Source organism: Magallana gigas, chromosome 1, assembly GCF_963853765.1.
Source record: "Magallana gigas chromosome 1, xbMagGiga1.1, whole genome shotgun sequence".
Taxonomy (NCBI): Eukaryota; Metazoa; Mollusca; class Bivalvia; order Ostreida; family Ostreidae; genus Magallana; species Magallana gigas.
Window position 1 is genome coordinate 7,251,103 of NC_088853.1, and position 12,708 is coordinate 7,263,810.

Genomic DNA, 12,708 nt, shown 5'->3' on the forward strand with positions numbered 1-12,708 from the left:
CCGTAGTGGTCCGTAGCAAACAATTTAAAGTTTAAAATCTTTATTAATGACACTTTGAATATTGGCCTCTAATTTTGTTTTATTTTAGTTTTTTCCAATTATACCACTTGAATTAATAAATCGAAATCTATTCTATAAAAAAAGCTAAATTTGACATGTGTTAACTTCGTAACATTTTAGTTTAAAATATTTCCTTAATATATATAGAACAAAAGTTGCGCATAAGTTTATGTGCTTTCATTTGAGACCATACAAAAAGGTCTGGTCTCTTAAAAAAGCGACCTTAGCACCCGGAAAGTCTTTGGTTTATAACTAATAAACGGTAAATATTTGCGTGATGCTGTCGCTAGAAAAGTTGTTCTTCATTATCTTATCAATGCAACTGTAATTTAATATTGTGTGGATTTTGCATAATATGAGAGTTAAAAGCTTCACATGAAAACATGTGTACCCGCTTTCATTTTGTAAATAGACATTAAATCCCTGTGCGTATTAGTGTTTTAAAGTCGCATAACTCGTTTTGGGATATGTCTTCTTCTTATAAAAAATGAAAACAAATTAGGAAGCGGTTAATTAAATGAAGTTGAAAAATTGGTAATTTTCTGTCTGTTTATCACAAGAAGTAAAAACAAAACGATTGAGTATATGGTTATAATATAAATAAGCAAACAATTACTGCAGCATTTTAGAACGAAAGCTTTGTGAAATATATTAACGTAACTCATTCATCGGTCTTGGCCGTAGAGAGTTATCACGCCTTGAATGATTATGTGCTTTACAGAAGCTTAGATTACTTTTAGGTAGAAACACGCGAAGTTTATGTGTTGCCGTCAGACGTCAATGATTAGACACTGTATATGAATTTTCTTCATTTGTTTTATTAAAAAAATCCTTAGATATTAATACTTCTGTATTTTGACTTAGTTAATATTTTACATGTTCCTGCGATGCTCCTGCGTGCGACGACAGGCATTAGCATTTGTTATTGCAGAAATTGTTGATTTTGATGTTATTAAAATTATAATAAATGCATATAATTTTATGTGTCGGCGTTAGACGTCAATGATTAAGCATTGTATATGAATTTTCCTCCTTTGTTTTATTAAACAAATCCTTAAAGATCGTTATACTTCTGTATTTTCACTAAGTTAATATTTTACATGTTCATGCGATGCTCCTGGGTGCGACGACAGGCATTAGCACGATCGTTGTTAATGCAGAAACTGTTGATTTTGATATTATTAAAATCATTATACATGCATATAATTAAAATATTAATCAAGACTATCCAGCATATATTCTGTTACGATCGACCTATAGACCCCTGACTTTTGGGTACACAGTTACGTAACTCATCTTTTAAACAATGGCCAAGGAGATCTATCGCGTGGGAACTGGCCATCTGCGGTCATCTAAACATAATCATAAACAATGCAAAACCAATGATACAAACATGTATGCATGTAACAAATACCTAACCCCCACTTAATCTGCACGTTTTAGATTTTTACAGACTGTAATTTCTTGATATATATTTATGAGAAAACAGAAAGCACAAAACAAACAAAACAAAAACAAGAAACATGCGTCGAATTTCCGTTTAGTACATGTACTAACAGACCAAATATGCCCCTTTGTCACATTTATTTCAATTAAAATGAAAATAAAAATCTTTAGAGCATGATCTTACGCATATTTTATAAAGGTTGCTCCCGTTTTTTCCGAGTGAATTACATTTTATCTGATAAAGAAGGAAAAACTGACATACAAATAAGGTATTTGTGTATTATTGCGTCATCAAAAGAAGTAATATTCATTTATGTAAATAAGGTTATTTAGTACTTAGTTACATAGCGGTGTCTCTATGAAATAACACCAACTGGTGTAAAATTCAGACGCCCACTTTTTCATAAATTATCCCGCTGATCTTTGATAGCTAATTATTATTTTGAATGTCCAAGTCTACTCGTATCTTTAAATAATTATACCAGCCATATAGATATGTAACATATGCCATCAATTTTGACTATTCACAAAAAATTGACACCACGCAACAATTTCAAACTTGCACATAGTCTTCCAAAAATTTAGAAAGATTGAAATACAGAAGATATCTTAAAAAAGTCACGTGTTATACAGGCGGGTTCGATCTCTTGAAATAAAATTCCTGACATGAATCATGAGTACATGTATATAACAATGCTTGCTACCCTTTAAAAATTTAACTCGCCATAAAACTTCTCATTGTTTAAAGAGTTGTTGAAACGATTACATAAACTGTGTTTGACAAATAGTTTTCCTAAACATTTTCTTCCTGTCTTTTTCGAAACACGTTTTTTTTATACAGGCTTTCAACAACAACACGCATTCGTAACAAAAGCAAAACTAAAAGTTTAGTCATTATAATCATTAAAATCGTTTGACACCTAATGATATATATTTTCAACTCGCAGCAACAACGGAAGACCTACTCGTGGCTGCGCCAGTAAATTATTCCAGAATTTATTTTTATTGATAGAACTATTATGCCGTTATGATTTCTTTAAAGAATCTGTTTTCCGTTTTTACGGCTTTAATGGAAATATGTGGATAATTGTTTAATTTGTTGACATTTTATGTTACATTATTGGAAAAGTGATCCCGATACCCATACTTATTTTGATATCATTTTAAAAAGGAGGTCAAGGGCTTTTTAACTCCGGTTTTTTTTAGAGACTGTAGGTTTTTAGATAGATTTTATTAGTCAAACATGGACAAGTCAAATTTCATTAAAAACGACGGTGTAAAATATAATTTTTCATTATGTATACTAAACATTTTAGCCCCGGTACACCATATCAAACAAAGCTATTATTATGGGGAATTATATCTATAAATTTATAAAGCTGTAGTTTTCATTTACTAGATCGTACCTGAACAAACATAAATTGTCATTAAAACTTGATATGTCATTGAAAGTTTAATACACATATCTCTTCCTCAAAAACACGGTTTAATACACATATCTCTTCCTCAAAAACACGCAAAGACTCTGTTATTTTATTCATCTGTGATAAATAAAATATACATATATAATTATATCAACGCATGCAGAATTCTCTTTTTTCGGATGTGACTAAAATTCTGAGCTATGTAGGAATTGTTATCTAGAATTGCGTTAATACATATACACGTACAATTACACGTTTCAACTGCTGAACAAAAAAAGTAATGTGAACTGGTACGCGTAGTTCTAACGTGTGTCTTACACGTACAAGTACGCGTACCCGTTTGTCTGCTTAATCTCTCTAATACATGTATGTTGAATAAACAATATTATTGATTAAACGAATGTTGACACTATAAAAGTACTTAATGCATTTTTGATGCAACATCAAGTTTTTTTTATCAAATAAACATCACTGTCTTGTTACAAATATGATAAGCAACAAATACACATCACAGTTACTGAACTGATGTGATTCATAATGGTTGGTAGCAGTGAAAAAAAAAAACGAACGAACAAACAAACAGACAAACACTGCACTCAAGATATCAAATCTCTACTATATATATATATATATATATATATATATATATATATATATATATATATATATATATATATATATATTCTTTATTTCCTCCATATTATTGGAAAGTATTATGATGTTTAACATGAAACTAATTAACAAAAAACAATAGGAGATAATAAACATAAATGCAAAACATATTTACAATCAGTTCAGGAGAAAACAGTATTATTTTAATTTTTTTTTACAATCAATTAAAAAATAATCCGACAATAAAAATACGAATTTTGATACAGAAATCGAAATCGAATGTTGCAATTTTGAATCTAATGTTGAGTTGAGATCATTGTCAAAGTAGTGCACAAGCTGGTCAATATGCTGTTTAAATTACTCAGTTATGATAAAAGATCTGCTTTCTAGATGTCATGTACCTTGTTTCTACTTTTTACATGATTTCTCAAAAGAACGTTTTTTTTCAGACATCAATGGAACAAAGATAAGAATTTCTTTCCTAAAATTTGCTTTGTAATTCTGCACTCTTATCTCTGCTGTCCCCTGTATCAGCCTATGCATATAGTAGGCTTTGTCTGTGTTTCTGCAGCCATTCCTTTACTTGGTAAGATTTGTTGTCATTAATGACTAGTAAGATACCTACGAGTAATTCACGGTCTCTTCTACAAAGGAGTCATGCGGAAAAAAAACTATATAGGATTAGGTATGAACATTATGAGAATATACAAGCTATCCATGCTGTCCAGTTTAAGTCTGCATTCAGCGTTCGTAACCTGTCCTGCATTTTTCCATTTAATTCTTTTTCGTACGGCAAATTTCCTTAAGTATGATAGAGAGTTACCTATCTTTTAAATACCAAAAAATTGCATAGCTCTTTCAGTGTCTTGCCGTTGCAATTCCTATCTTGATTACCGTGTAACAGATTAGGGATACAATACTTATGACGCCATTCATAGACAAAATGTAAAGTAACTGTTGAAACCTTTTTTATTTTATTTATGAATAACCAGTGTTTCTTTCATTAATATGTCCGCAATAACTAAACAATTGAATGTCATCTGGGTTCTCTCAAACAGAACAAAACAATTCTCGCCAACATCTGTTCAGGTTTATTCGTTAATAAATTACCTAGTGTCAGATGATCTGCTGCTATTTTAGCGATTTTACTCACAGGTAACTTTAGGGCCTACATACTGGGTACCAATTACAACAAGATACATACCTTGAACTAATAATGATTATTATAAATCATTTGATGAGTTTTACCTTAAGGGGCACATGATCTTTAATCTTTTTTAGGTAACCTTTAAATTAATGGTTATGTGTCCTAAATGTTCAAACTTCTTTAGATGTTGTGTGCTCTCTATTTTGACTATTTTCTAGTCTCTTTAAGTTGCCATTAAGTTTGACCAAGCTGATTAGTTTCATGTGAAATAAATTATATAGATGCAAACGGTTATTTTCAATTAAGTGGGACTGGGGGGTCCGATGGAAAATTGTTTCCTTGTTTGTTTGTTTTTTTTGTTTTGTTTTGTTTTGGGTTTTTTTTTGGTTTTTTATAGGGGGGGGGGGGTTTTGTTTGTTTTTTTTTTTATTGTTTTTTTTTTTTTTTTTTTTGTGGGGGGGGGGGGTGCATTGAAAAGTTTCATGTTAATTTCATGAGAAAAAATAAAAGAACATTTTTAGGGGTGTTTTGTGTGGGAGGGGGCTGAGGGTCAGGATGTTCGAGGGATAATTAAAATTTCATGGGAGGTGGGATGGGTTGTGGTTTCCAGGTGGTTTGAATTGTCAATACTAACCATAAAGAAGAAGGTGTCTTTAGCCAATTGTCCTTGTAATACACATTCAGTCCCTCTACTGAACACTGATTGCCGTTATTAACGCCGCTCCAACGAACACTGATTGCCGTTCCAAAATTATATTCCTATCATTTTTTGATAAAATAGGTCACCCCTTTTTCTAAAGGTCTTTGAAGCAGCGAGCACTTTTTACTAATTTCTATTATAAACTAATCAGTTAAATATCTCTTTCTCTCTCTCTCTCTCTCTCTCTTTCTCTCCTCTCTCTCTCTCTCTCTCTCTTTCTCTCTCTCTCTTAGGGTTGTTAAAGGTCCATCTATTGAAATATCATTATACATGTACAAACATGTCGATAGTATAAGTTCACTGACTTATTAAATTCAATCTCAATCTCAAAATATTCATTTTCTCACTCTGGGTTTTAAAATAATTACATTATCTATGAATCAAAGACATGCATTATGAAAATCCATGACAGTTTTTCATCATAGGGTTTTGATTTATGTTACAGATGACTAAATAGGCCACACTAGGTGTGCACCACATGTGCTTATCATGCCACTGTTTGTTTTAAAATTGATAGCTAAAAAACCAAACACATTAGACATTTAAACATATTACCATTTAACTTGATTTGTTATTATGCTTTAGATGAATTGTTTATCTATATTATTAAAAATGTAATTGGCAGGATTGAGCACGTGATAGTGAAGAATTGGTAAATACGTAGTACTGTGTATCTGTTTATTACCCGTTGATTGCATAAGGATATCAATGTATATTAAATATTTTTTTCTTAAAAAAGTTAAGTACAGATTTTAATCCTTTTTAGTCCCCTACCGGTTTTTACCGGAGGGACTATAGCTTTCCTCTGCGTCCGGCAGTCCGTCCGTCCGTCTGTCCGTCCGTCTGTTTGTCCCACTTCAGTTTTCCACACTTTTTTTCTTTATGCGTTTGAGAAATAATATGAAATTTGCTGAACAGCTTCAAAATGTCAAACTACAGATCAAGTTTACACTTTTGTAGCGTCTGGTTGACATATTTTTGAGAAAAATTATTTTTTTATATTCCAATTTTTTAATGTTCGGGTTCGATATTCTGCATAATAGTGCATTGTTTTCACAATTTCCACAAACCAGTATGGGAAGTGTATTGCTTATGCAATACTCTCAGAATGCTTGTTTAATTTTTAAATCAATAGTCGCGTCTATTGTAAATCTGAGCTGGTTAAAAAAGCTTACAGTCAATTGATATAATATGATACGTACTCATACTTTACTGATGAGCATTTATTATTTCGTAAATATCCGATGATTTAAAAGCTTTTTTTCTAAAAGGAACCTAAACAAAACGTACTTTCTTGGCTATATTTCAGTAGAAAGATTTTTTTTTGTCAAAGCAATCCGACTTTATCGATAGTGTTGCCCCGTTGCCATCAAATGCAAATTAACTCAGAAAGGTCATGTTTCCAAAACTGCCTGTTTCAAATGCCTAAAATACCCTTAAAATTATACGGTTATTTAAGACCGAATTTTTTTTAAAGCGTAAAGTTTGTTTGGTGCACTGTTTTTTAAACTCTGCGTGACACACTCATTAGTAAACTATAAGTAAGCTATAATTAGCTACCGCACGGACCGATTTCTTTTGAATCGGAAGAAAACGATCTTTAAAAAAATGGTACCAAGAAGAACGGATTCTTTAATCTGTTTATATCTTTTATAAAAGAGATACGGACTCTCTATGGATCTTATTTCTATATCTACCGATGACAGGAATGATGTATAGAGAAACTGTTTTCTCGAATACTTATAATAGAGGTGAAGCTATATTAAAGACATGGGACATAATAAGGCACCATTTTTATAAATAATCATCAGAAGGAGGATATAAACGGTTTTCATAAGGTATACATGTAACGCAAATAAAATCTTGGATCTGAAATCATTACCCTTTGAACACAATGCAACATTTAACAATTTTGTGAATAACGCGGATTTATATCGTTTTTGCACTTGAACACTATATTCAAAATGATATGGTAATCTTTAAAAAAGAAAGAAAGGTCAATGTACTGTCCGTTTGTTAAAATTCTCATTGAATATCAAAATGGCAGGGCGGATCTATAAAGAGACATTTTTCTTTAAATAGAGTTAATGCTCTTAAAGGGTAGGATGAGCCTATAAAGAATCATTTCTATGAATATTTTTACAACAGGAAGGATATGAATGGTTTTCATAAGGTATACATGTAGCGCAAATGAAATATAAAATCGGAATTTATTACCTTTTGAACACAATGCGGCTTTTAGCCATTTTGTGAATATCGCAGATTTATATCGCATGTGCATTTGACAACACTGTTTAAAATTATAAAGTAATCTGTAAAAACGAAAAAAATATCAATGCACCGTGTCAAATGAATATCAAAATAACAAGGCGAATCTATACAGACACCGTTTCTCTATTATTTTTTTAAGGTAGAGTTAATGATTTATAAAAGTAGGGTCGACCTAAGAAGAAACATTTCTATAAATATTTATAACAGGAGGATCTTTAAGGATATATTAAACATAATTAAATACGTGCTGCAGTTATTTAATATGATAGTGAAAATCTAGAAGCATGTGCATTAGATATTTCTTTAGTCAATTCATTTTATAGAAACTTTTGTCACCATCACTAATCTACCAAGTGAACATTTATTAAACATATCCTTATTCTTTTACCGGTGTTTTAGTTGAATTCAAACAAAGACATTCATTTTGTTTAAAGTTTGTATCGTTTGTCATCGTTGAAGTTTGGCCAAAAATTTCAAAAGTAGAAATTTAAAAAATGTTTTTTTTTTTTGTTTTTTTTTCTTAATTGCAAATTTACAGCTAATATCAAAATGTTAAGAAATCTTTACAAACGAGTTAAGTGAAATTAACAACGAAAAAAAAACCAACAAAAATATGTTGCTGTCTTGATATTTCATCTTTAAATGTCATCTCTGGATAATGATGAGGGCCCATATGTTTATAAATGCATAGGAGTATGTATATACGAGGGTTGTTCGGAAATTATTGAGACATTTTCTCTTATTCTTTTAGTAAAAAAGATAAACCCTTGAAATTTCACCAAAACCTAAATCAGGATAGAGATTATCAATGTGAAAAGTTTCTTGTCCATGGAATGAATAAGAACATTCCTGGTAAGCGGACCAACGTGCCTTCGTCCAGTGACCCGGCGCAACCGCAAACTTTTCGCAACGTCATTTTTACGCTTTTTATTGCTACTGTGTTTTAAACACCTTACAAACGAACGGAAATAAGAATTATTCTTTATTTTTCATCTGTTCTTTTCATTTCAAGATGTTTTCATTTACATTCTCTCTCATTCATGTTATTTTTAGGGGATAAATCGAGTTATTTTTCCCGAAAGTCTAATTACTGGGAATGTCTCCATCTGTCATTTTTATATGTATTTTAAAACTGTTGACAACAGTTAGTGTGTCAAAAGTACTTTATAATTAATACCTTTGGCCTCATTCTAGTTAAACAATCGGTGAAAAAATATGATGAACTGAAGCTTTATACCTTGTCTTGTCATTGTATATTTTTTTTTAAGCAACTGATTGGCCTTAAAAGGCCTTCTTCTGAGATTTCCACTGGTTTGACAGTTTTCAATGCGCCGCCTTGACGTCAAAATTCAATGTAAAGTCGTTGTCAGATTACTATTGTTTGGTAAATATATGTCTACCATATCCGTATTTCAACTCGAACATCAGTGAAACTTAATCAAAAGTTAGTCACAAAGAATAGCAAAATGAACATATTTAATTTGATTTCTTTTATCATTAACTGTAATTCTACAGACACTTAATCTCATGATTAAGTGTACTATAGTGTTCAGCAATTAATTAAGGTACGAGTTAATTTAACCAAGAACTTAGCACTTCTTTCTTAACAAAGAACGTGGAATCAAAATTTCCGGAAAAATCATTTTAAAAGTCCAATATCTCTGTAATGCAACGTCCGAGTTTAAAACGGCTTTCAGTGTTAGATTCAGCTCAGTAAGCTCTAAAAAACAGATATTCTTTTTTTGATTTGACCAAAAAATTCAATTTTTCGAAAAATTTGATTCACTTCCGGTCAAAACCGGAAGTGACAGATTTTCATTTCCAGCCTTATTACAGAGGTAAATCGACAAAATCATAACCATTGAAAATTTCAAGCTTCTTTCTTAGAGCGTTTTTAGAAACACCGCGGACAAAATGACTTTTTTAAAATGTTATAAATGACGTAACATAAAAACAGAAGTGACGTTTTCAAAGCAACTTAAGGATCTTTGAGGCGTAATCGTTGCACATAATCTCTGAAAGTTTCATTTCAATCGGTCATAAACTTTATGAGTTATAAAGCCGAAAAGGAGTCAGAAATAAAATATGTCACCTTTGACCTTCCAAACTGTGTGCTTGTTGCACCATCAAATGTCAGAAACTTACCAACCGAATGTACAGTTTATAATATTTCTGTGAATATTTCCTATGTAAAACAAGAGGTACTGTGAGCAAGCTCACAATTGATACCCCCCGCTAAGAAAAATATCAAAACGAAAGCATTTTTGCTATTATAGAAAATATTGGATGAATCTATTTCACTGTCCATTTTCTATAAATAACAACCAATTTCTATGATCAGATCTAAAACCAAATTGCAATGGGCGTGGAAAACAGATTTGTCTATCTAATAAATCATTTTCAATATAAGACAGAATAACCTTCTCAAACAGTTTACTAAGTGTTGATGTTAGAGTTATACTTCTATAATTTAGGATTACTTTTATCTTTGTTTTTACCTTTGAAAACTGATATAACCTTTCCAACTTTAAACATTTCGGGAACATATGCATGTCTAAGTATCGAGTTTAACAAAAGGCATAATTCAGCAACAATTTTATCGCCACAAAAAATGATATGTTCGTTCGTGAGAAAATCTGGACCAGGTGTTTTTCCCTTGGATAATGATTTAATATGATTTTGAATTTCCTCGCGTGATATTGAAATTTTTTAATCTAATGTTGAGTTGAGATTATTGTCGATGTCGTGCACAAGCTGGTCAATATTCTGTTTGAATAACTCGCTATGATAAAAGATCTCATTTCTAGATGTCATGTACCTTGTTCCTACTTTTTACAAAATTTCGCAAAAGAACGTTTGTTCAGACATCAATGGAACAAGGATACGAATTTCTTTCCTAAAATTCGCTTTGTAATTATGCACTCTTATCTCTGCTGTCCCCTGTATCAGCCCATTTATATAGTGGGCTTTGTCTGTGTTTCTGCAACCATTCACTTACTTGGAAAGATTCGTTGTCATCATTGACTAGTAAGATATCTACGAGTAGTTCAGGGTCTCTTCTACAAAGGAGTCATGCGGAAAAAAAACTATATAGGATTAGGTATGAACATTATGAGAATATACAAGCTCTCCATGCTGTCCAGTTTTAGTCTGCATTCAGCGTTCGTAACCTGTCCTGCATTTTTCCATTTAATTCTTCTTCGTACTGCAAATTTCCTTAAGTATGATAGAGAGTTACCTATCTTTTAAATACCAAAAAATTGCATAGCTCTTTCAGGGTCTTGCCGTTGAAACTCCTACCTTGATTGCCGTGTAACAGATTAGGGATACAATACTTATGACGCCATTCATAGACAAAATGTTAAGTAACTGTTGAAACCTTTTTTTATTTTATGTATGAATAACCAGTGTTTCTTTCATTAATATGTCCGCAATAACTAAACAATTGAATGTCATCTGGGTTCTCTCAAACAGAACAAAACAATTCTCGCCAACATCTGTTCAGGTTTATTCGTTAATAAATTACCTAGTGTCAGATGATCTGCTGCTATTTTAGCGATTTCACTCACAGGTAACTTTAGGGCCTACATACTGGGTACCAATTACAACAAGATACATACCTTGAACTAATGATAATTATGTTATGTGTCCTAAATGTTCAAACTGACCAAGCTGATTAGTTTCATGTGAAATAAATTATATAGATGCAAACGGTTATTTTCAATTTAGTGGGACTGGGGGGTCCGATGGAAAATTGTTTCCTTGTTTGTTTTTTTTGGTTTGTTTTTTTTTTTTTTTGTTTTTTTTTTTGGGGGGGGGTAATTGTTTTTTTTTTGTGGTTTTTTTTTTTTTTTGTTTTTTTGTGTGGGGGGATGCATTGAAACGTTTCATGTTAATTTCATGAGAAAAAATAAAAGAACATTTTTAGGGATGTTTTGTGTGGGAAGGGGCTGAGGTCAGGATGTTCGAGGGATAATTAAAATTTCATGGGAGGGTGGGATGGGTTATGGTTTCCAGGTGGTTTGAATTGTCAATACTAACCATAAAGAAGAAGGTGTCCTTAGCCAATTGTCCTTGTATACACATTCAGTCCCACTACTGAACACTGATTGCCGTTATTAACGCCGCTCCAACGAACACTGATTGCCGTTCCAAAATTATATTCCTATCATTTTTTGATAAAATAGGTCACCCTTTTTTCTAAAGGTCTTTGAAGCAGCGAGCACTTATTACTAATTTCTATTATAAACTAATCAGTTAAATATCTTTTTCTCTCTCTCTTTCTATCTCTCTCTCTCTCTCTCTCTCTCTCTTTCTCTCCTCTCTCTCTCGTTCTCTCTCTCTCTCTCTCTTAGGGTTGTTAAAGGTCCATATATTGAAATATCATTATACAAGTACAAACATGTCGATAGTATAAGTTCACTGACTTATTAAATTCAATCTCAATCTCAAAATATTCATTTTCTCACTCTGGGTTTTAAAATAATTACATTATCTATGAATCAAAGACATGCATTATGAAAATCCATGACAGTTTTTCATCATAGGGTTTTGATTTATGTTACAGATGACTAAATAGGCCACACTAGGTGTGCACCACATGTGCTTATCATGCCACTGTTTGTTTTAAAATTGATAGCTAAAAAACCAAACACATAAGACATTTAAACATATTACCATTTAACTTGATTTGTTATTATGCTTTAGATGAATTGTTTATCTATATTGTTAAAAATGTAATTGGCGTGATTGCGCACGTGATAGTGAAGAATTGGTAAATACGTAGTACTGTGTATCTGTGTATTACCCGTTGATTGTATAAGGATATCAGTATATTAAATATTTTTTTCTTAAAAAAGTTAAGTACAGATTTTAATCCTTTTTAGTCCCCTACCGGTTTTTACCGGAGGGGACTATCGCTTTCCTCTGCGTCCGGCAGTCCGTCCGTCCGTCTGTCCGTCCGTCTGTTTGTCCCACTTCAGTTTTCCACACTTTTTTTCTTTATGCGTTTGAGAAATAATATGAAATTTGCTGAACAGCATCAAAAT